Source organism: Ictidomys tridecemlineatus, chromosome 11 (genome assembly GCF_052094955.1).
Source record: "Ictidomys tridecemlineatus isolate mIctTri1 chromosome 11, mIctTri1.hap1, whole genome shotgun sequence".
Taxonomy (NCBI): Eukaryota; Metazoa; Chordata; class Mammalia; order Rodentia; family Sciuridae; genus Ictidomys; species Ictidomys tridecemlineatus.
The window spans coordinates 88,086,859-88,113,021 of NC_135487.1; the positions used below are offsets into that span (position 1 = coordinate 88,086,859).

Here is a 26,163-nt window from a genome sequence, read left to right on the forward strand (position 1 = left end):
AGAAAAAGCATTTATCGTAATACAATATCTATTCATGTTCAAAAATACTAGAAAAACTAGGGAGAGTAGGAACATACCTCAACAGTATAAAAACTACTGATGCTAAACCTAAGTCCAACATCATTCTAAATGGAGAATTGAAAGCGTTTCCTCTACAAAGTGGAACAAGACAAGGATGCCTTCTTTCATCACTTCTTTTCATCATCATCCTTGAAATTCTAGCCAGAGCAATTAGTCAAGAGAAAGAAATTAAAAGGATACGAATGGGGGGAAGTCGGGGAAGAAAAACTTTAACTATCACTGTTTGCTGTTAACAGTGTTTTATATTTAGAAGATCCAAAAAAATCCACCAGAAAACCTCTAGATCTAATAAATTAATTCAGCCAAGTAGCAGGATGTAAAGTCAACATCCATAAATCAAGCATGTTCCTATACATCAGTGATGAATCAACTGAAAGATAAATTAGGTAACTACCACATTTACAGTAACCTCACAGAAAATAAAATATTTGGGAATCAATCTAACAAAAGAGGTTAAAGACCTCTACAATGAAAACTACAGAACACTAAAGAGAGAAAATGAAGAAAACCTCAGAAGATAGAAAAATTTCCCAATGTTCCTGGATAAGCAGAATTAATATTTTCAAAATGGCCATACAACCAAAATCATTATACAGATTTAATGCAATTCCTATTAAAATCCCAATGACATCCTTCATAGAACTAGAAAAAGCAACCATGAAATTCATTTGGAAACATAAGAAACCCAGAATAGCCAAAGCAACTCTTAGCAAGAAGAATGAAGCAGGAGGCATCACAATTCTAGCCCTCTTTTTTAGTGATGAAAATCAGTTATAATAAATGTTTCATATCTTGCCTGTTAATTATATCAAATGTGCCAATCAGCTTATATTGATATTGTTACTTGGCATAGCTCATGTTTTCTTGTTTCTTTGCAGGCCTGGTATTTATTTTATTGGACACCAGTTATTGTGAATTTTACCTTTTGTGTACTATAAATATTCTTGAGTTTTGTTCTGGTTTATGTTAAAATTAACCATAAACACTTTAATCCTTCTTGATCTTTAGTCAATGATTCTAGGTGGTCACAGAAAAGCACTTAATTAATGCAATTTTTCCCCATTTTCTGAGGCAAAAACATCTTGTGTATTCTACTCAATGCCCCATAAATTCTGGTACGGTCTAGTCTGGATTGTGAGAATAGAAACTATCATCATCCTGTTGCGAATTCCAAAGCCTTTTCCTTCTAATCCTTTCACAGGATCTTCTCCTGGTTCTGATGGTTACCTCTGCCATTCTCTTCTCCATTCTCTCTTGCACAGTATTCCTCTCCATGTACTCTAGCCTCCGTGGTATCCTCAGATTTCCATTTTCATCTGTGGAAATGGCTGCACTCTGTGTTCCTCCTCATGCTGGGTCTTAGAAACTCCCTAAGGCAGTATGCTGAGGCAATGATAGAGCTCACCTCATGTTTCTCCTCTTGGGTTTTCTTAATGTCCAGTGTCTTGAAAATTGTTTTACCATGTGTTTCATTTTGAACTTGTATTATATGTTTCAGGTGAGAAGGTTAAACATGTTCTTTTTTATTCTATCCTAGCCAGAATAGAGGTTACAGGTACTTATGCATTAGCAATCCTATGTAAATTAACACTTTAAAATAAACACTTTAAAATTATCTATCTCTTTTCAGGTAATCATATTTGAAGTTAAAATGTTGTTTGTCTAAATAACAATTGTATTTTAAAATAAGGGATATTAGTGCTTTAGTCTATGTGTGGATCCATAGCTACACTACAATACTGCCAATTCTGAAAAGAACCATTTACCTCTGATGCACAAGAAAGCTATGTTGCCTTTCACAGTATCAGTGAGTGAGGGGTTCCTCATAGCTGTGTTGCTGTGAACTAAGCACCAAAATGGGTCTATAGTCTGTCATTTCCCCTTGTCCAGAGCCCCAGCTCCTGGCAACAGTGGCCTCACATGCACTTTAATTCTTTGAAAATAATCACAAAGTTATTTTCAAGATATTCACTCAACAATATGAAAGCATTTACAATCAACAATTTTGTAAGGAGCTAATTTTATTTAAAAATTTGGGAACTTTCTACTCTTATCCCTTCAGCTCAGAATCTAGAAAAGCATAACTTCAAGCCAACCCAGAGAAAAAATTGCCTCTTTATGAGCCTTGTAGTTTTAGAGAACCTGGGTTTTATTGTGAACCTCATTTTTAATTTTTACTTAGTTCATTCAATTAAGATTAATTTTTTTCTTAAACATTCGAGACACAAAAGTCAATTATTTCACACTTTTGTCGAATTAAAGCAAGATTCATTCAGTGTGTTTTAGATCATTTGGAAATGAGGAAATTTTAAATTTAAGGAATGACATATCTAAATCATACATGTTAATATTCTATGGGGCCAGATCACATTCATGTACATTCATCTCTACAGCAGAAAATTCACACAATTTCTTTTGTGAGTGCTTCTGTGTATTTATTCATGGAAGTTTTATTTCTCAATTACATACTTTTAATTTTCCACTTGGAAGACGACTATTCTGAATAAAAATTTATTTTCAAGCACTGTCCTATGAATACTGTATTAAAAAATCCAATTAACTTGCACAAATTATAGTGCTCTAAGGGCATTCTTCATTTTCAGAGGAGAAGACTATAAAAACAAAAATTGATATTCACAAAAGAAAAAAATAGTTACATAGAGTGAATTTTTTTGCGGTTGTTGATTTCCTTCCACCTGCCAGCATAATCTCCCACAGCGCATTCTTATTTCTCTGCTTCTAGAAATGGTCACTGAAAATTGAAGTATTTCTCAGCTTTCTTTTTACCCTTCCCAACTAAAATGTTGATAGTTGTCAGAGAATATACGCAGAAGAAAACAAACCTGCAGTGCTTCAAGGACTTCACCCTTTCTTCCTTACAACCCTAGTTCTGTGCATCGACCATTCTGCTTGTTTCCTATCAGCAGAACTTCTAGTGATTCACTGTTTGGGTTCACACCCAAAGCCTGTGATAATTTAATAAATTAAGTTTTACAACTAGGACAAAATTTTATATTAACCATGGCAGTCAGGAAAAAATCTGTACGTTTATTCCATTCATTGTTTTAAAATCTAGTTTATTAGAGAAAAATATTGTTAAAAGAAATAGTTTTAATTCCAGATATTAGTTGAACACGATTTTCAAAGACTAAAAACATGTTCAAAGTGTCTTAATAAAGGGGAATTTATTATGAAAATATGTAAAAATAAGGGCTGTAATATCTTTCATGATATAAAAGGAAATTAAGATAAAAACGGCACAGCTATGGATAAATGCATGAGTAAATAGAATCGCTGGTATTATTGGAATTTTAGTACATAACTTCACTTTAATTATTTTTACAGAATTTAAGTTATAAAATATAAAAATATAATAAATAATCTATTATAATAGAGTGTGGGAGTGGGATTTCAAGGAGGTAGTTTTTATATGTGATTAAAGGTAAGTTGCTTAGTAATGTGCTTATTTTGTCTTATCAATTGTATAAAACTTTAGGGTATTTTAAATAGTTGAATGATAACAAATTAGACATTTGTAGAATTTACACAGAAAGAAATGAGAAAAAAATCTAAAGCATGTCACTACAAAAAGAAAAAGTCAATGAAACACAAAATAAAGACATCAGGAAAGAAACTAGAGAAAAAGTCTACAGATTATACACAAAACAATTAACAAAATGGCATTAGTAAATTCTTCTTTGTCAACATTTATTTTAAATGACAATATTAAATTCCACAATCAAAAGCTATGGCCATAAAATCTACAAGCCATCTATATGCTATTTTCAAAAGACTTAATTAATCTAAGGATATAGATAGGTTGAAAAGTAAAAGGAGGAAAAAAATAGATATTCTATGCAAATAGTAACCAAAGAAGAACAGAGGTAGCTATACAATTATCAGATACAATAGGCTTTAATTCATAAAACTCTTTCAAATCAAAGAAAAACATCATATAATGATAGAAGGGTCAATTCACTAAATCCTCCTGAAAATCTTCCCCAAATTTAAAGAGAAACACCCCAAGCTTATTCTGTGAGTTTGACTTTATCTTGATATCAAAGCCAGATGTCAGACTCCCAGAAAACAAAGTTGCACACTAATATCCATGATGAATATGGATGCAAGAATCTTCAACAAAAAACTAGCAAACAAAATTCCACCATCCATTAAAAGAATTATACATTACAGCCAAGTAGAATTTATTCCTGGCATGCAAGAATGTTTCAATAGACAAAAATCAACAATTTTGATACATTGCATTAGAAGAATTAAAAAAAACACATTATTTTCAAATTATGCAGAAAGAGAGTTTAACAAGATTCAATACATTTGATGATAAAACATTTACCAAAACAGGTCTAAAAGAAACTACTTCAGCATAATAAAGGCCATGTCTGAAAAACTCACAGTTGACATTATACTTAATGTGAAAGACTGAGAGCTTTTCCTCTAACACTAGGAACAAGACAAGGATACCTTCCTTTATTGTTTTTATTCAAGAGTATTATAAGTGCTTGCCAGAGAATTCAGAAAGATAAAAAACATCCAAATTGGAAAGAAGTAACACATTGGTATATAGCACTTTAATTGTAATCCGTTTGTAACTAACTTCTAAATTTTATTCTTTTCCTCTTTAAAGAAACAATTGCTTTGATATGCAGTAAAATTCATTGCTATAACTTATTTTTAGTATGTTTTAGTGAAAATAATTAATACATGATTATTTTTAGTAACATCTTGAGCTACATTTTTTCATGTAAATTTATATTAATTTTTAATCCTTCTGTGATCTGGAACAATATCTATATATTTCAGTTAAAGCAAATTTGCTAATTGTTTCATTGAAATCTTATACATGCAAGTGTATTATTCATTTAACTTCACCTATTAATTTGAGAGAAATATTTTAAAATTTCCCATTATATTTGTAGTTTTATCAACTTGTTCTTGTATTTTAAATTTATGTCAAAGTTATGTCAAAGTTAAAGATGATGGCTATTAATATCACCTGAAGGAATACTTCTTTGACTGTTATGAAATTTATTTGCCTCTTTATATTTATGTTTTTCACTTTCAATCCTATTTTGCTTGACATTTTTATCATTTTAGTTACTTTCATTTTTGTTATTTCTGTCAATTGGTGTTAGGCAAAGAGGAAGCTACATATGTTCAGTCATCTTTATTAAAAAATACTAAATATATTATTTTTTTATTCTTTTTTTTTATTGGTTGTTCACAATAAATGTATTATTTTTAATTCTCTAAAATTTTTAGCAGATAATTCCAAATGAAGATGTTCTTTCATTGGTTTTATACAGAGAAGAATGATGCAAAATGAAGGTGAAAAAAGTTAAACAGGAAGTCTGAAGCAGGGGATTATCATAAAGGGGAAATTAATGAATGAAAAAGATTTTGCCAGAACATGTTGGCATTGGTGGCATAGGCCAAAGAAGGATCTATAGAAGAATTAGATAATTTTTAAAATATTTTAGAACATTTGGATACTGGCAATTGATATAACTTTTCTCTCATCTTTCACGTGTGTGTGTGTGTGTGTGTGTGTGTGTGTGTGTGTGAGAGAGAGAGAGAGTGAGTGTGTGTTTGTGTGTGTGTGTGTGACTTTTTCATTATGATAATGTCTTCCTGGTAAGAACAGAGAATAGAGACCAATAGAGACCAAGCCTCATTTGACTTACAAAAATATTTGGGCCACATCAATGTTTGATTTTTATGCCTACCTTTACAGAAATAAATTTTTGTTTACTTGAAAAAAAAATATATATATATATATAAAACTTGACACCAAAATTAGAGGAAATTTAGTTTTCATTCTCTCACTTAACTCTTTCTAAATTTCCTATAGAAATTTTCTCTTTAGTGTTATGTTAAACTGATTTCTCAGGTATCTAAGAAAACGTCATCACATTAATATGCAAATTATATATTCATTTATGTGTGCATGAAATGTATGTGTATTTGTTTATATTAATAATAATACCATCCTGAATTTTATAGTGTTGGCCATGGAATATAACTCTCCACTCAAACCCTTTACATATCTTGTTCTAGATACACAGATTTTAGTTTGAAATTTAAAAATCAACCATACCAAAATAGAGGAGAACTGTTTGACTCATGTTAAGATGAGATTATTGAGGTTTGAGTCATTAAACATTTTATTGTTTTTAAAGTTGCCTGGTAAAACCCCTCAGAAGTCTTTCTTGAATATAAATTTATATATATATATATATATATATACACACATATATATATATATATATAAAGTTTAAATACATGAAAAGAGGATGTCTTTCAATATTTTATATATATATTTATATATATATGATATATATAAAAGATTTATATATGCATATATAACACATGTAGTGAGTATTATGTGAAGAACCAGAAAATTACACCAAAATACAGATATAATATGTTTTTGAAGATTAAAGCAGCTCTTAATTCTTTTGACTTTAAAATACATGACTTTGCTTGGACTAATAACTCTGGTTTAAAATAAATGGATTTTCATGGCCATGAAATGACATTTGCTTTCATCATTCTATGGCTGTGTTTGTATGTTACTTGCAAGAGAGTGCTCATAAAGCAATGCCTATTAAATCACTCAGACATAATACTCTACAAACAACCTATGAAAATGATAATGACTACTACTAATTAGCTGATCATTGAGCCATAATTACTCCAGGATAAATTAAGCTATGGGTATTAAAGACAAGTAAGAAAAGTAATGAAGTGCTGTGTCAGAGGGATCTTTTGTATGTATGCAGTACATTCATTTGACAAGGACAGGATGAGTTTAATTGGTACTGTGCCCTGTTTGCATAAAAAAAAAAAGAAAAGAAAAAGAAACTAGAAATTTCAAAACCTAATCTGAGAAGTTTAGCTGAAAATGAACATTTTAATTCCAGAGTAGCTTTCTTGATACTTAAGTATCTTTACCAGAAAGACGTTCATGATCAGCATTGAAAGAGCACTAGTCTGTTATTAGAAAAGGCAAATGGAGCTCTGAAATCTAAGATTATAGTTTTAGATAAGATCCACCAAAATGTACTATCATTTTTCTTGTATTTAAAAGATTGGCAGCTTGTTATTTGAAATTTATTCACAAATGGTATTGTATGCAATTATATTAATTAGTCCAATAAAAATAAAAAAGTGCTGTGAGGAATTCACATTAAAATATTCTTGCTAAAGTCTTTGTGTTTGCATGCATAATTACATAGAAAATTCAGATGACATTCTATTGCGACATCTGCCAGCTAATATAAAAGCTAATATAAAGTGAATAAGCTTAAATACATGAAAAGAGGATGTCTTTCAATGTTTTAAAAATTAATTCAGAAGAATCCATATTAAACTATAATAGGCAACATGAACCAAATAATTTTGTAAATTCTTTGATTTTGTACTATTTAAAGATGAGGCCTTATTTATATGGATTCTCCTGGATTATATTATCTATTTATATGTGATCCTTGGCAATTTTAATTTGGATTTCAGTCTTGCTTAAGATTTAACTCTGAAGTAATTATGCTTTATAACACATTTGGGTCCTTAAATTTGAATGGGTTTAGCATGGTAGATTAGTGCATGATCGTTTCATCTCACCAATATATTGGAATCCTTCCATTCTGGCATCAAGTGAAAAAATTTAAATGATGATGAACTTAGAATTTTAATAGACTGTAATTAATCTTCTGTAGCTTTTTCCGTAAATGTGAATCTAATGTATCTGCTTTCTATCCTAATTATAATATTGGTTACAACAGTGCAATTTGTCATGCAAAACAGCTTTTCTGTTACATTAAAGTGGAAGTAGTACAGCTGGTAGTAGTTTGCTGGGTTTCAAATACTGACACATCATAAATACTCAAGGAAGTTCTGCTGGTGTTTTCCATTCTTGGAAATGTGAAAAGCCCCTTTTGACTTCAGCAAAGACTCATAAATTCTTACCCTTTTACCATTTCAAATATCCCTGTTTTCTGGGATAAAAAGAGGGCAGAACACAAGGCCAAATGAGAAAGTGACACTATCGTACCAGGTTGGTGATTCAATGCATTTGAAGGACACATTCTATTTTCATCTGTGGAATCAAGTAAAAAGTTGTCCCAAGGAACACACTGGTCAATGTTTTCATGCCCTGCCCATTCTTTGTTTCCCCACACAGAGACAGGCACCTTATCCAGTATTAGAATTCTTCTAAGAATACCATAGAAGGCTTAGCTCATTGAAGTTCACATGGGTATCTTGACACATCCTATTGATATGCCAGGTAGGCCTCTCGATGCTCAAGATAATCCCAATGGTTGCATTTATTTGTCCAGAATCTTTGTCAGTTTAAAATGTGCACTACTCTTGCTAGGAAATGAATGAACAGTAATGAACTTATTTATATTAATCTATCCTTATGGAGCTTACAATATAGTGAGGACACCTACAAAGCACCCACCAAACAAATATGATATTACAAATACAATAAATATTACTAACAAAAATAGAATACTTTAGAGGAAGCTAATAGGAACCACAAAAGCTTTCTGTAGAACCCCACATTTAATCTTGCAACTGAATAGTGAGTAAAAATTAGCCTGACATATGCAATAAAAACAGGACAGGGAGTAGATACAGCATGAACTTAGTTCAACACTTGTTATCTTTACGTACACTGAGACGACCAACTGCAGTAGGGTTTGTATTTTGTCTTAAATAACTGCAGTGTCATGCTTTCAATATTTGTTCTACTTGAACAAACACCTGCTTCAATGTTTCTGTCTATATAGGATTCTCTGTGTTGAACAGATTGTAGATAGGCAGTTTGCAATATTTGACATTTCACACAAATCAGGAAGTGTGGAAACATTTGGTTCCTTTTATTTCAAGGTCAGTATCCCGTTTCTTGCATGTCTGTGCTCCGCTATGCCCTAATATACTGACTTGTCTTGGAATACATCCTGATATATTTGGAGTAGACGAAATAATGCAGACCACAGGATTATCCTGTTCGTTGAATAAAAGGAGTAGTTAAATGAGCAAAGCACACACACTTCATCATTGAAATTAAATTGGTCATTGACAATTCGGTTGTGAACAAGCTTTCAAAAATGATATTACTTTAGTCTCTACCTGTGCAAGGATAATACAAAGGAGAAAAAGGTATAAAAGCAAAGCAGAGAGGCTTGTGAAGCTGGAAAATCAACAAAGTATAAAATTATCTTTTCTTCTGACTTAATTAAATTAAATTATAATATTTCCAATATTTTTTCCTTCTTATAGTAAAAAATATGTATTTTATTTATTTATTTATTTATTTTTTAATTTGTTCTAATTAGTTATACATGACAGTAGAATACATTTTGACACATTGTACAGAGAGAACAACTTTTCCTTCCTCTGGCTGAACATGGTGCAGAGTCACACCAGTAGTGTAATCATACATGTATATCGGGCAATAATTTCTGTCTCATTACAACATCCTTCCATCTCCTTCCCTCCCTTCATTCCCATCTGCACAATCCAAAGTTTCTTCATTCTCCACACCCCTATTATAGATTATCATCCACTTATCAGAGAAAATATTCAGCCTTTGTTTTTTTGGGTTTGTCTTATTTTGCTTAGCATGATATTCTCCGGCTCCATCCATTTACCTGCAAATGTCATGATTTCATTATTCCTTAAGGTTGAGTCATACTCCATTTTGTATATATACCACATTTTCTTTATCCATTCATCAGTTGAAGGGTATTCAGGTTGGTTCCATAGTTTAGCTATTGTGAGTTGAGCTGCTATAGGCATTTATATGACTGCATCACTGTAATATGCTGATTTTAAGTTCTTTGATTATAAACTGAGGAGTGAGATAACTGGGTCAAATGATGGTTAAATTCCAGTTTTCTGAGGAATCTTCATACTGCTTTCCAGAGTGGTGCAACAGTTTTCAGTCCTACCAGCAATGTTTGAGTGTGCCTTTTTCCTCCCATCCTCCCCAGCAGTTATTATTGTTTGTATTCTTGATGATTGCCATTATGACTGGAGTGAGATGAAATCTCAATGTAGGTTTTACTTACATTTCTCTAATTGCTAGATATGTGGAACACTTTTTTATATATTTGTTGACTGTTCATATTTCTCTTTTTGAGAAAAGTCTGTATAGTTCTTTTACCCATTTATTGATTGGGTTATTTGGCTTTTTGTGTGTGTTAAGTTTTTGGGGTTCTTTATATATCCTGAAGATTAGTGCTCTATCTAAGGTGCATGTGGTAAAGATTTTTTTTCTGTTCTCTAGACTCTCTCTTCATATTATTGATTGTTTCCTTTGCTAAGAAGAACCTTTTTAGTTTGAATACATCTTATTTATCGATTATGGATTTTTCTTCTTGGCCTTTAGGAGTCTTGTTAAGGAAGTCAGATAGTAAGCCGACATGATGAAGATTTGGACCTACTTTTCTTCTGTCAGGCACAGCATCTCTATTCTAGTGCCTATGTCTTGGATCCACTTTGAGTTGACTTTTGTGTAGGGTGAGAGATACATGTTTAAATTCATTTTTGTATATATGCATTTCCAGTTTTCCCAGCACCATTTGTTGAAGAGGCTATCTTTTCTCCAATGTATGTTTTTGGTGCCTTTGTCTATAATGAGATAAATGTATATATAAGCATTTGTCTCTGTGTCTTATATTCTGTACCATTGGTCTACATGTCTATTTTGGTGCCAATACCATGCTGTTTTTGTTATATTGCTCTGTATTATAGGTTAAGGTCTGGCTTTATGATGCTTCCTGCTTCACTCTGCTTGCAAATGGTTGCTTTGGCAATTTTGGGTCTCTTATTTTTCCAAATGAGTTTCATGATTGCTTTTTCTAGTTCTATGAAGAATGTCTTTGGGATTTTAATAGGAATTGCATTAAATCTGTGTAATAGTTTTGGTAGTATGGCCATTTTGACATTATTAATTCTGCCTATCCAAGAGCATGGGAGATCTTCCCATCTTCTAAGATCTTCTTCAATTTCTTTCTTTATTGTTCTGCAGTTTTCATTATAGAAGTCTTTCACATTTTTTGTTTGGTTGATTCCCAAATATTTTATTTTTTTGAGGCTATTTAGAATGTGGTAGTTTACCTAATTTATCTTTTGGGGATTCATCACTGATGTATAGATATGCATTTTATTTTGGGGTATTGATTTTATATTCTGCTACTTTGCTGAATTCATTTATTAGTTCTAGAAGTTTTCTGGTGGTGTTTTCTAAATATAGAATCATATCATCAGCAACTAGTGATAGTTTGAGTTCTTCTTTTCCCATTTATATCTCTTTAGTTTCTTTCATCTGATTGCTCTGGCTAGAGTGTCAAGAACTACATTGAATAGAATTGGTAAAAGATGGCATTCCTGTCTTGTTGACAGGGGAATGCTTTCAATTTCTGTCTATTTAGAATGATGTTGGCCTTGGGTTTAGCAGAGATAGCTTTTACAACGTTGAAGTATGTTGCTATTCCCCCTAGTTAGTCTAGTATTTTTAACAAGCATAGATGCTGTACTATGTTAAATGCTTTTTCTGCACCTATTGAGATGATCATATAATTCTTGTCTTTAAGTCTATTGATGTGATGAATTACATTTATTGATTTCCATATGTTGAACAGATCTTGCATCCCTGAGATGAATCCCATTTGATCCTGCTGCATTATCTTTTTAATATGTTTTGTATGTGATTTGTCAGAATTTTATTGAGAATTTTTGCATCTATGTTCAGCAGGGTTATTAGTCTGAAGTTTTCTTTCATTAATGTGTCTTTATTTGGTTTTGGTATCAGAGTGATACTAGCTTCATAGAATGAGTTTGGAAGAGTTCCCTCTTTTCTATTTTCTGGTATAATTTGAGAAGCATTGGTGTTAATTTTTGTATTTTGAATATCTGTAGAACTTGGGTGAGAATTGATCTGATCCTAGGCTTTCCTTGAATAGTAGGCTTTTGATGATGTCTTCTATTTCATTGCTTGAAAATGATCTGTTTAAATGTGTATGTACTCCTGATTCAGTTTGGGTAGTTCATATGTCCCTAGAAATTTGTCAATGTTTTTGAGATTTTCTATTTTATTAGAGTATAATTTTTTAAAATAGTTCCTAATTATCTTCTGTATTTCATTAGTGTCCTCTTTGATATTTCCTTTTCATCATGAATTTTAGTAATTTGAGTTTTTTCTTTCTTACTCTTTCTTACTGTAGCTAAGGGTTTACCAATTTTATTTGTTTTTTCAAAGAACCAACTTTTAGTTTTGGCAGTTCTTTGAATTATTTCTTTTGTATCAACTTCATTGATTCCAACCATGATTGTAATTATTTTTCCTGTCTTCTACTGCTTTTGGTGTTGAATTTTTGGGAGGGGATATCAGATATTGAACTCAGGAGCACTTGACCACTGAACCACATTCTCAGCCCTTTTTTTGTATTTTATTTAGAGAAAGGGTCTCACTATAAGTGCCTCACTTTTGCTGAGGCTGGCTTTGAACTCCAGATCCTCTGGCTTCAGCCTCCCAAGGCACTGGGATTACAGGTTTGCACCACCACACCTGTATTTTATGTTTATTTGTTCTGGCCTTGAGATGAAATGTTAGGTCATTTATTTGTTGGCCTTTATTCTTTTAATGAATAAGCTCAATGTGATGAACTTTCATCTTAGTATTGTTTTCATAGTGTCCCAGAGATTTTGATACATTGTATTGATATTCTCATTTACTTAAGTATTTTTTTAAATTTTTGAATTGCTGAATTTATTTATTAGTTCTAGAAGTTTTCTGGTAGCATTTTCTAGATCTTCTAAATATAGAATCATATCATCAGCAACTAGTGATACATTGAGTTCTTCTTTTCCTGTTTATATCCCTTTAGTTTCTTTCATTTAATTTCTCTGGCTAGAGTGTCAGTGTCAAGAACTACATTGATTAGAATTAGTGAAAGAGGGCATTCCTGTCTTGTTCAATGTAATGAAATTTCATCTTAGTATTGTTTTCATAGTGTCCCAGAGATTTTGATATATTGTATTGATATTCTCATTTACATAAGTATTTTTTAATTTCCCCCCTTATTTCTTCTGCTCTAAGTTCATCATTCAATAGCATCTTTTTTTTTAGTCTCCATGTGTTGGAGTAGCTTCCATTTTAAAATTTTATCGTTTATTTCTAGTTTTGTTCTGTTTCGATCTGATAGAATACAGGATAGCATTTTTTTTTTTTTTGTATTTGCTACGAGTTGCTTTGTGGCATAACATATGGTCTATTTTAGAGAAGGATCCATGTGCTGCTGAGAATTAAGTGTGTTTGCTCAATGATGGGTGAAATACTATGTGTGTCTGTGTGTAAGTCTAAATTATTGATTGTATTATTTAGTTCTGTAGTTTCTTTATTTAGTTTTTGTTTGGAAAGAAACAAAACTTTTATCCAGTAGTGAGAGAGGTGTGTTAAGTCACCCAGTATTTTTGCGTTGTGGTCTATTTGATTTTTGAAATTGAGAAAGGTTTGTTTGATGTATATATATGCTCCATTGTTTGGGGCACAAATATTTAAGAATTATTATGTCTTGTTGATGTATGATACCCTTAAGCAGTTATAAAATGTCCTTCTTTATCCCATCTGAATAATTTTGGCTTGAAGTACACTTTTTCTGTTATTTTTTTCTGAGGATGGAAACCCCTGCTTGTTTAAGTGGCCCCTGTGAGTGATATGTTTTTTCTCAAACTTTTACCTTCAGTCTGTGAATGTGTTTTCCTAGGAGGTGAGTCTCTTGAAGACAGAATATTTTGGTTTCTTTTTTAAATTCAATCTGTCAGTCTATGTCTTTTGATTGATAGGTTTAGGCAATTAACCTTCAGGGTTATTATTGAGATATGATTTGTATTCCCAGTCATTTTTATTTACTTTTGGTTTTTAACTTGACTTAGTTTCTTCTTTGATTGACTTTTCCTCTAATTTAGTTCTTCCCTTTGCTGATTTTCATTTTTTTTATTCCCCCCTGATGTAATATTTTGTTGATAATGTTCTGTAGTGCATGCTTTCTCATCATGAATTCTTTTGTTTATCATGGAAAGTTTTTATTGCATCTTCAAATCTGAAGCTTAGTTTTGCTGGATATAAAATTCTTGGTTGGCAACCATTTTCTTTCAGAGCTTGATGTATGTTATTGCAGGACCTCCTGGTATTGAGGGTCTGGGTTAAGAAATCAGCTGAGTTCTGAATTAGTTTCCCCATATATGTAATTTGATTTTTTTCTCTTGCAGCTTTTAAAATTCTATCCTTATTCTGTTTGGTAGTCCCACCCATTGTAGCCAGCCCCTTCCATCTCTGTTCACTTCAAGATTCACTAACGGTAGAGAGCCTGGTTTTCTCCAGTTTCTCGAACTTGTGCTCCCTTGAGGGACCTGCCCTCAATCTAGGGCTTTCCACAGTCTTGCCAGGCCCAGACTGGCCCACACAGTCTCATCTGCAATCTGACAGACCCAGGCTTCAGATTCCCCAGTTTCTGCCTTCCTACAGTCCCAAGAGCTCAATGCCTTTCCAACTTGCAGAAAGACCACTAGGGATATGCTCACATAAAGGACCAACCCTGAAAAGGCGTGGCCAGATGGCAGCCACTAGCACACCCAAAGGAGGATCTCAGTTGCAACCAGACCTATAGGTACTCTGACAATATATCTCTAGGCCTTGGCTGGTGGCCCAAGACTGAGGCAGCGGCACCCAGAGATGGTAGCAGTGGTGGCAGCAAACCTGCAGACCGTTTGGCCCTGGGCACCCAGGTCCTGGACGATGTACCAAGATTGTGGCAAACATGTATAATCAAACCTGCGGGTACCCTGACAATGGACTTCCAGTCAGCAGCAGACAGTGAGCACTCCTCAGGTGATTTGTGGGAGGCCTGCAGGCAAAGGCAGGTGCTCAGTGGATGCACGTTAGGCGGTGGGCAGTGGTCAGGCAAGAGGCAGGCAAAGGGGGCAACTGGTGGGCAGTTGGGTGTAGTTAGTGAGTGATCTGCATGAAAAAATTGGAGATATACTGGCAAAGGGTTGATGATCATGGTGTACAAATCTGGGACAAAGAACAGGGGATTTGTGGGCAGTGAGGTCTGTCTCCCAGAGAAACAGTATTTCCTCTGCTTGAATCTTGATTCATAGAGCAACTCAGAATGCCGCCTTCCTCTAGCTCATTGTCTTTACAGTTTATTTTGTTTTATTTTATTTTTTAAAACTTCTATAAGGATATGTTTATTGACTTTCTTGTTATAAAACTTATTACAGCATATTTCAAAGAACACATCATATATCAATGTCACTACAAAGCCACCACAATAATCCTCATTTTCATTAAAAATTGTTGATAAATTTGGTGATAATTGTTGATTCTCTGATCAGAGCTCAGGAGAAGCTGCCAGGACTAACTGGTGGTGAGAGGAGAGAGTCCATTAAACCCAGAAAGGCTGATTCTTCACATCTGGCACTGAGGTGGGCACCTCCTTTCCATCATAAAATAGATAATACTCTGCACAGACACTGAGCAAGCTCAGCAAAGGTCTAGCATCTCTTATCATTCATCAATTGAGGAATATAGAGTCTGTCTTCATTTTGAGTTTTCTTCACAAAATAAATTTTACTCTGATGTTCTGGATCCCAGTTTCCAAGGAGAACCAAGCAAAAATTTTTAGGGAAGTTCAGGCTCCACTAATTGTCCCATCTCTGCACAAAACCTTCAGAATAATAGGCTTTTCAGGTTGAAGAAGTCCTTGATTGCTTAATTTCAGAGGAATCTGCGTTTCCTTACAAATTTGGAAGGAGAAGTTCTGTATTGACAAGAGCAAGTTTCATGTTCATGAGAGCAAACTTCATGCCAATGCAGTTTCAGGGGCCATTTCCAAAGGGCATGTACACATAAGGATCAATGCTTTCTTGTTCTTATTGAACCTTTCAGGGTGGAACTCCTCAGGCTCTGGCCAATACTTTGGGTCTTGATGTAGAACAAAGATTGGTATCACCACCAGTGTCCCCTTACTAATGAATACTCCATGGATTTCAATATTTTTCTTAAAGATTCTCTCAATTCTGGCACCAATTGGATACAACCTGAGAGTTTCATTCACCACTATGTCCAGGTACTTCATCTGCATCAGGGTATCATAGGTAGCAGGTGCCTCATTGGGCAAAGCCGCATCAATCTCCTGCTGCAGTTTGGTCTGGACATCAGGATGGGTGGCAGTTCATACAAAATGAAGGAAAGAGCACTGCTAGTGGTCTCACAGCCAGCAAAAAATGAAGATAATTGATTGGGCCACAAGCTCCAGATCAGACTGGGCTTTATGAGATTCCACATCTTTAGAATTCTGAGAATTTATCATAAGCTGATAAACAACACCCGATGCTGTTGTTTCTCCTGAAGGTGACTTTCCTTCATTCTGTTTATAGCTTTCTTAAAAAAAATGTGACATCCTTTGGAAACATAGAGGTATTCATTGCCTCATAAATTGGAGTAAGGAATGGAAAGATAGTTATTGAGAGGAGCAAAGGTCAAAGAAATCAAATCTTAAGAGCTTCTTGACTTTCTCCACAAAGGGATCTTGTGGGTTTTTGAGGGAATCAATGTTCACTCCAAATGATGTCACAGTGATCACATCAATGCTGTAGGCCCCAAAGATGTCTTTCAAGTTGATAAACTTGCCCTTCTCTGATTCCCGTCTCAGTCTCATGCTTTTCACCAACATTTCTCCATACTGGTTAATGATGGGGAACATCTCCTTGAGTTTTCCAGTGGTGAAGGTTGGAGACAGCAGTGTTCTTATTCTCTTCCACTCTTCATCCTCAGACAAGGAGATGGATTTTTTCATAAATCCCATTGGACCAACATCCCGCAGGTTGGTGAAGACAGAATAACATTCTTTGATGAGAACTGTTGGCTCCATAATAGACAAAACAGGTTGTGAACCATCAAACAGGCCCCATGTTTTTCCATACTTTTTATAACATTCTGTATCAAAATTAAACAAACCCTGGCGACAATTAAGAAGAGTCCCCCCAAAAGGCAGAGGTGTTGGCCCTGGAATTCCCAGCTTCTTAAAATATCCATGTGAAGAGGTCCCATATTCCTCGGAACCACTACGTCGTATACGGTTGTGAGTCCAGGCTCAGATCTTGCAATGAAGACTCTTGTGTGCTTGCATCAGATTTGGCTCTTGGGGTCCCCCAAATCTGTGGCTTTCCTTGGCAGACATTCCTTATTTCTTGCATCCCAGACTTCATTCTTCAAGCTTATAAATTTCTTCAGAATGAAATGTGGTTTCATACAATACCTCTTATTATTTCAATTTAATCTGGTAATCACTGATTTATTACATAACACAAGTCACAGTTTAAAATATTTGTACTAATTATCCAAAGATAAATATTGTTTATGTAGCAACAACTACTTTAAAAAATAAAGATTAAATGATCAGTATATTTCATTAATCAATAATTGTCAAGAGTATAGCATAAAATATCACCTTTGGAGATTATAGTATTAAAAGAAATGAGATCTGGCATTGTTTCATTTTTTATTTGATATTCCTTTAAGATTATCATGATTATCTTTTTCCCAATGCTATGATAAAAATGCTTATAAGTAAGAGGTCTTGTGTAGCTAAAATGTCATTTTGGAATGTCATTTAAATGTATTAGCTTTTTTTAAAAAAATCTTAAGGTCTTCATTCACACTAAAAATAATTTCATTTATCGGCCACATCTTTTTCTATTTTAGATAATATCTTTAGGGTAAATTAATTGAAATAGTTGCTTATATCTATTAAATGGTTAAGTTTTCTTAGTAGAACAAAATGTAACCGACAGGTTATTCTCCCTTTCTCCACACTATTGTTCATATTTTTATTGAAAAGTAATCAAGTTATACTAATTTTCCTTAAATTTAATGTAAGAAAAATTACTTAGAGTGACAGCATCACCTTCCTAAAGCTAGTACTCGTGCAATTAGGATCATGATTGTGAAGTCTCAACTCCATCTTTACTACCTAAAGAGTAATAAATCGCTCTAAAAAATCAATAGACTAGAGGAAATTGTTGTCACACTGGAATAGACCCTATCATTCCACATTTATCATTTGATTTATTGAGACATTCTCTGGGCTAAAAATATAGATCCATCTCACTTGTCACGTCAATTTTTTGAATATATCTCAGACCTTTTTGCACAAGAAACAATATAGCTGAGTCCTCAAAAGCATTAATAAAAGCACATAACCTTTAGCATATATTTCTTCAGAATTTACAAAGTAACTGTGTTCATTTCCTCCACTGATTATTCTACCAGAAGTAAGAAGTCAGACATGCATATTATTCCCCTTTCTGCAGATGGCTACACTTAAATACAGAGAGATTAGTGATTTTCCCATGACTCCTAATTTATTTGGGGTTTGAAATAAAAATTTCTAAATAAATTAATGGATTTTCACTTTATTTACCTCATAAAAATAAATATCTAAAAATACATAGTAAGATTTTATTTTTATCCAGAGATTTGGTAACCTCATTTTGTAACGAAGCTTGATATTTTTATTTTCATTAAGGAGACTTCATTTTCTGAGCAGTACAAGTTTGTCCAAGCTCATGGACACCCTGGCAAAAGTTTTTTAGTTTTAGGGAAGATCACCGTAAAATAATATGCTGGAATATACTATTTTCCCTATGACTGGGAATAATGTAGAACACCCAAGCAACATCAAAAGCAGAAAGTAAAATAAATAAATAAATAAATAAATAGTAGATAAAACAGCTTGTATTTTATTTTGTCTAGTAACTTGTGATTACATTAGTCATATTGTAATCATTTTTAAGGTAATTGCTGTGTAATTTCTGAATCAATGGAAAATACAGTGTAATGTTGATAACTGTCTAAAAACTCCTTTGGGGACTATGGGCAGTGGGTTAAATGATGGCAGGGTGTCAAGAAAAGAAAGCCAGTCTTTGGAAAGCCATGTAAGCCATTTCCACAATCGTAATGTGATGACCAATATATATCACTTCTACTTTGTTAGCTAACGGCTTTGAAAATAGTTAGAACTCACTGATAGATTTTAGGCATGAAGTTCTATCAAGTATTATCTGAGCAGACACTGAGTATAGGTCTCCTCACCTACACTTAGAATTAAACTGTGAATTAATATCAGAGAAGTAGAATGTATGCGTCCCTTGATGTAATATTAGGGAAAGATACTTAGATTTTTCAGATCATTATGGTGGCTTTCTTACCTGCAGTCACATCCTTTACTCTTTTGACTAAATATATCTATTGTGGTAGAGATTGTCTTCCAGATACAGATCAAGGACTTCCCAGGCTTAGAGACTATGTAGCAAAGTAAAGGGGGAACGTATTTATTCTCATCTTCATTTTGTATTACTTTTAGTAAAAAGTTTAGTCCACTCTACCAGCTTAGAGTAGTGGATGTTTGTCATCTGGCTCATGGTCTTCTTTCATTTTTCTGTGTCTAGAACACTCCCACTATCCACATTCTCTTTCCTTAATGGAATCATTATATTGAAGCATTTGAAGCTAACTCCCATTAATCATGCATTTCCACCTTAGCTTCAGTGAATAATTTGTATCTATGTGCTTATAGTCTTAAAAGAAACACTCATTTCCCCTTAGTTCAATATAGAAAGCCTGAACATGAATAAATATTAGCTCTAACATACCATTTTCCATAATATATCTTCATAGAAAATTTTTATTATGGTTTAATTTTGAAAGACTCTTTGCTTATTTATATATTAGGCAGTTCCAAATGGGAATTTAATTTATTTGTAGTTATTTTTGCATGTGGTTTTCCATCTAGAAAATTTAACTTCATAAAAGTCTTTTTATTTTCCATTTCTCTTAAGCTCTTGAAAATATAAAAGCTAATTTCTCAATATCCAGAGCTACTAAAAATAATTATTCAAGGCACTCAGCTATGCCATTTTTTTAAATCACACATGGGTGGCTTAAAAGTTATTATTTTACTGAGCAGACATGACATTTTATAAACTTTTTGTATTACATTAAACTAGAAATAGAAGTTCAAGCAAAAGGTTTAGTATTGATATAATTATGTTATTTTAGGATCTAAAAATTCTCTCTGTAGGCCACAAGGAAGAGGCGGAGAGAACATTTTAAGTAACTTCCCTTGGTCATAATGCTACTTTTTTTGTTCTGTTACGAGAGGTACTTTTTAAATTTCACTCATAAGGATTTTTTTGTTTCTTATGGAAGAACACTATGCAAAATTGGGAGATTTACAACAGAGCTACAATTTACAACTTGAGAATTCACTAATGTAGATGCTATGTCACTTTACTCACCATTAAATCTTGGCCAGTTTTGTGTCAAAGAAAATTTGGTCTCCTTAAACAAAGGAAGGATTATGAAATTCTCTTTTTTCTATTCTTTGTCATAGTAAGGTTTTTATGATTCTTGTGTCAAAGCCAAACAAATTTAACTTCACTACACCTGTTATATTTCAAAATATATGAGGCCTTGGAAACCATGTTAAAAATGTTAGAAACGTTAGCACCTTATGGGACACCAGCCCATGGGATGAGCTTTGAAAAACACTGAGTGAGTCTTCAAATGAGTGAAGAGTGTTATTGATTACACAGACCTAAGACCTGTTGGGAAAATGAATGGTTGGATTAAAGTGTGAGGACTTATTCTAGCATAGAATATTCTGGTGGTAGAATAGGGAGGCTATATATGGAATACAAAAATGTTTGACGTGTCTTTGTGACATAAGCTTACAGTGATGATATAATAATTGTTTACTCGATGAAACTCATTTATGAATGGGAACCGTGGATTCTTTGGAATAAGACTGACTCGAATATCCTTGTTATAGATGTATAATCAGATTAGTATTACAGTGTCATCCTAAAGATAGGGGAACTAAAGCCATGTACTGATTCAAAAGAAGATCCATTTTGTTCAATTTTCATGCAACAGTAGAACAGATACTTGGACTTAGTAAGAGACCACATTTGAGATTTTGGATGGCACTTATCTTTGGACACTATAGATCAGACTCCACAATCCTTTATTTGATGTTATCTGAAATAAATAAATAATAAATTATTTTTTGGATGTCTTTTACAGTCAATCTTTAATAATGATGTTACTAGGGAAGATGTTAAGGTTAGTAAAAGGGTTATACTGAGAGTTAAACATGTTTTCATATGTCAGGTTATATGGTTTGGATAAAATCACAAGCTTCGGGAAAAAAGCTTTTTTTTTTTCCCCAGAAGGAAACCAAGGCTCAATGAAGATATAACAATAACAAACACAACTAGTTTTAAATCTTGATCTTGATGAATGTGGTGCTCTCCAAAATATCTCTACCTTAGTTTATATTCCTGAATTTTTTTAAGTTAAAGATCTTATTGTGTCAACATCTGGAATAGTACACAACAAGCATTTTCTATAGATTCAAAAGTAATGAATCACCTGGTTCTTAATTATTCTCAATGATAAATGTGGCTGGGTTGCTATATTCAACAGAGATCCATGAAATATCTTGTGAGCAATAAGATTTCCCAAAAGCTTTTAAAATTTAGAGTAGGGTCATAATCACTAGAAAAGCAAAGCTATTAATGAATGGGAACTGTCCATTAATTAATAATTCATTCATTAATAAATTTTTTTTTGTTTCTAGAAGATTCCCACCTCTCAACTTTATTTGTCCTTTCGAAGGAGCTGATAAGAGCTTGTGAACCAATACTTGGTATTTTAAATTTAAAATAAAGAAAATTTTGTATGTAGAAGATTCCCACCTCTCAATTTTATTTGTCCTTTCAGTTTTCAGAAATTTTAGTTCTAAAAAATTGCATGATTTGGGGGATTTGTTTGTTTACCTTAACAATAACTAAAATCAATTTAAGTTGTCAAAGGACACTAAATTGGAAGAATATTTCTTACCTTGAATAATGTAATTTTTCTCTTGTCTCTATTGCCAGTAGCTATGACCACATTTTCATAAACCTTAAAAATTTTACTTTTAGTTACACATCAGCCATAAAAAATCCATTTTCAAAATATTTGTGACTTTTCTACTCAGTGAGTAAAAAACAGAGAAGGCATGTAGAATTTTTAAAATATCTATTTTGTAGCATTGAAACCCTACCAAGGGCAAGGGGAGCCTCAAATAAGGTAAACTCATTGAAGCTTTTGGAACATTCTTTCCAACTTTTACAACTATCCAGGCACTTGCTAATATATAAACTATATAGCCAAGAGACTGAGAAGTTGAGCATAAAATAACTACTTAGGGACAAAGGAGCTGATAAAAGCTTGTAGGAGTCTCATGAGACTAATAAAATAAAATTGGGATTCAAACATTAATGATCCAGGACATGAGAAACCATGATCCTGGGTAGGAACAGAGATCAGAAATCTCCAACCAAGAGCTCATGCCTCTTTTTTACTTTTACCTGTTCAATTATTCATAAGTTGAAAAGGAGAGGTTGAGTAGCTAAGCAGAAATTCTAAGAACGTAAGATCAAGCAGCAGTATCTAAGTGCTAAGAACTTACAAACTCAAGTAAGTTGTCACCAAAGTAGACGGGTACTGCTAAAATAGATCCCAGGTTTTCAGTTAACATACAGACTGTACCTCTCATTCCTGAGAACATTCCAGAAATCCAGGTCATGCAAGCACTGAAACTCACCCTTGAACTGTCTGTTTCTACTTGGATTAAAGTAGTTCACAGTCTCAATTACAAAACAGAAATTACCAAAAAGAGCAGGAAAGAACAGCATTCTGTATATCTATAATATTTTTATTTAACATTTCTGACATTCACTTAAAATTTACTGGAAAATGGAAACAGTAAGATGATTCAGAAATTAGAATTAACATATATAGAATTTTAAATGTAGAAAATATTTAGAAATACATATTTTCCTACTGCTGTAATCCCAGCAACTTGGGAAGTTGAGAAAGTTCAAGATTGCAAATTCAAGGCCACTCTCAGCAATTTAGGAAGACCCTGCTAAAATTTAAAAAAATTAAAATAGGGCTGGTGATATACAGTTTCCTGAGTTCAACTCCCATTCCTGCCAAATAAATAAAGGTATATGTAAAATAATAAAATTAACATGTATTACATAATTTAAAGGAAGTTCTAAAAATAATAATAACTGAAATCTTAAAATGTCATATTCCTAATGACAAAATCAGACGAAGATATCATAAGAAAACTCCTGATTCGTATGTTTTATGAATATAGATGAAAAATTCTAAAAGAAAAACTTATGAATAATATATAGCATCTTTAAAATGTACAATACCTTGACCAAGTTAGATTTTAAAAAGTTAGATGGTTTAATATATATAATTTAATTAAGATAACATTTTATTGACCAAAATATACATGATCACTTCAATAGACACACAAAACATGTTTGAAAAAAATCAAACAGCCTTTAAAGATTAAAAACATTTTAGAAAATAGGAAGAAAATAAAACTTTCTCAGTAAGATAAAGAGTATTGGTGACTACCCACAATCAGCATTCTACTTAATGATGAAAGCCAGATCCTTTACCCCAAGATCAAGAAGAAGAAAATGAAGTATCCTTTTTCCATTTATATTCAACATTATACTTAGATTCTATTTATGAAAAAAATAAGAAGATAAATTAAATGGTGTTAAGATCAGAAAGGAAGCAAAAGACTATATTTGTAGATGAAATAATCTTACATATAAAAATCCTTAAATTTGACTAAAAAGTCTATTATCATTAACAAATATGTTAAAAAAATCACTTTGGGGACATAATATAATACTATAATTTTTATTTCTATATAGAAGCAATGGAATTAGAAAAAGAAAATTAAGAAAATAATTTTACTTAAATAGTACTAGAAAGAATAAAATAAAAAGAAAATAAGAAAAAATTTGAAAGTAACTCAAAATTGATGTTCTGAATACTACAAATCTCTGTTGAGAGAAATTAGGATGTAAATAAACAGAAAGACATTCAGTATTCATGAACCAGAAGAATGAATATTGTTGATGTGGCAATACCCCAAACTTGATCCATGTATTTAATACAATCCCATTCAATATCCATCTTACTTTTTAAAGCAATTTTCAAGCTTTAGATTTTTGGGAAAACTATAAAATTAGAAGAAAACATAGGAATAAATATCCTAAATCTTGCATTAAGCCCAGACTTCTTATTTTGATGTCAAAAATGCAAGCAATAAAGGGAAAAAATATTTATATGAGCTAGATACTAAAATAATTTTTAAAAAACTACAATTCTCTTTAGCAAATTTCTTCATGAAGAATGTGAGAAACCAACTCATAGAAAATATCTGCAAAAATATGGAGACAGAAAATAGGTTATTAATTGTCTAAGGCTGAGAAAGCAAGTTGGAGTGAAAGAGATGATGGGGAAAGACTTTGATTACCAGGATTCAGTGTGGGGTGATGAAATTTTCTAAAATTAGAGTATAGTGTAGCCATGTAAGTTTGTAATTACATTAAAAATAGTTGATTGTACTCTTTAAATTGGTGAATTTCATTGTATATAAATTCTATCTCAATAAAGCTGTTAATAGTCTCTATAGAAAAGTTAACAGTCACTAGAAATAGCTGAAGGAAAGATTTCTCGTTTGGAAGGTATGTCAGAAGAAAATAAAGTATATAATGATTAAAAAGGGTGTAGAATGCAAAAAAGAAAAAGAAAATAAGAGGTTTGCATTAAAAATTATAAAAACCTTACATATATAAAATTTGAGTTACAGAAATGGAGGAGAAAAATAATTAATAAGAAAGAATATCTGAAGAAATAAGGGTTGATAAAATTCCAAAACTGAATAATATCCTTTAGTCATATATTCAAGATTAAAATAAATCATTCCTACTAATAAATACATACATGCATACAAATAAGAATATCTTAAGCATGCTTTTTGTAGAGAAATAGTTCACTATAGCACCTTGGATACCTTCCACGTCTTCACACAGGCCTTAAACACAAGGCTTAATAGCAGTCTGACTCTTGTCCTAGTGGAATGCCCTGTGGTTTGCCCTGGGATATGGAAAAATAGGCAATTTTGTGTCTGTTTCTTACTTGCCTCTCTTGCAGGTGGTTCCCATGAGATCATATTTCCTGTCATTTGTTTCTGTTGTTTGTATAAGGCATGTGACTGTTAGAGTCTGTAAACAAGTTAGGATGGCGCCTGGCATTTTGCCAGGGGAATGTCAGAGTTCGTAAACAAGTCTGGATGGTGCCTGGCAAAATGCCAGAGGGAGTGGTTTAAGAAGTAACAAAAGTGAGCCATTAAGTGTGGAGATTCCTTATTGGTTGATTGATGTATCTAGTTTATGCTAATTAAGATAAGCTGTGCAAAATGTATAAATACCTCTATTGTCCTACAATACACGGCTTCCACTCTGCTGTATCAATCTACACAAGTTGTTCGTCACCCTCCCTCTTTCCTCTTCTTTCCTCTTTTTCAGATCGATACACAGATTAGCATCAATCCCTAATTTCCAGTTTTTTTCTTCAGTGTGAAGTGGCCTTCTACTCCAGTCTTTTGCTATCTTACCCCTCCAGCCCAGTCTAATTCTGTGGAACTAGGAATACAGGAAGATGATACCATAGTGATTTTCCTTTTGCTATATGTGTAATTAATAAACTACCTAAACTTATATGAATCAATTGTTATCTTCTGTCCTTTCTCTGGAGCTGTAACAAGTCAACTTATAGCTCCAACTGCACTGACTCTTAAGGACTGCTTAAATATTTTGTGTGTCATAGTAAATATTGCAGAACATCTAAAGTACAGTCAAAGGGGGAAAATGTTATGTTCAATGAGATAAAACTAATATCTGAGTTCTCAGCAAAAACAATGAAAGACAAAAAGTGGATGATATTAATACAATGAAAGAAAATGACTAGCAAGTGAAAACTATACATAAAGCAAAAATGCTTGAAAAATTGGACCATTGTTATATAATTTGTCACCATAGATTCTCCCTAAAAGAAATACA

The 26,163-nt window shown here is 32.7% G+C and overlaps 1 pseudogene; it reads right to left on the bottom strand.

The window, feature by feature from the left end:
• Window positions 1–15,803: 15,803 nt before the first annotated feature.
• On the bottom strand, window positions 15,804–18,115 carry LOC101976397 (cytochrome P450 3A5 pseudogene; annotated as a pseudogene).
• Window positions 18,116–26,163: the final 8,048 nt, after the last annotated feature.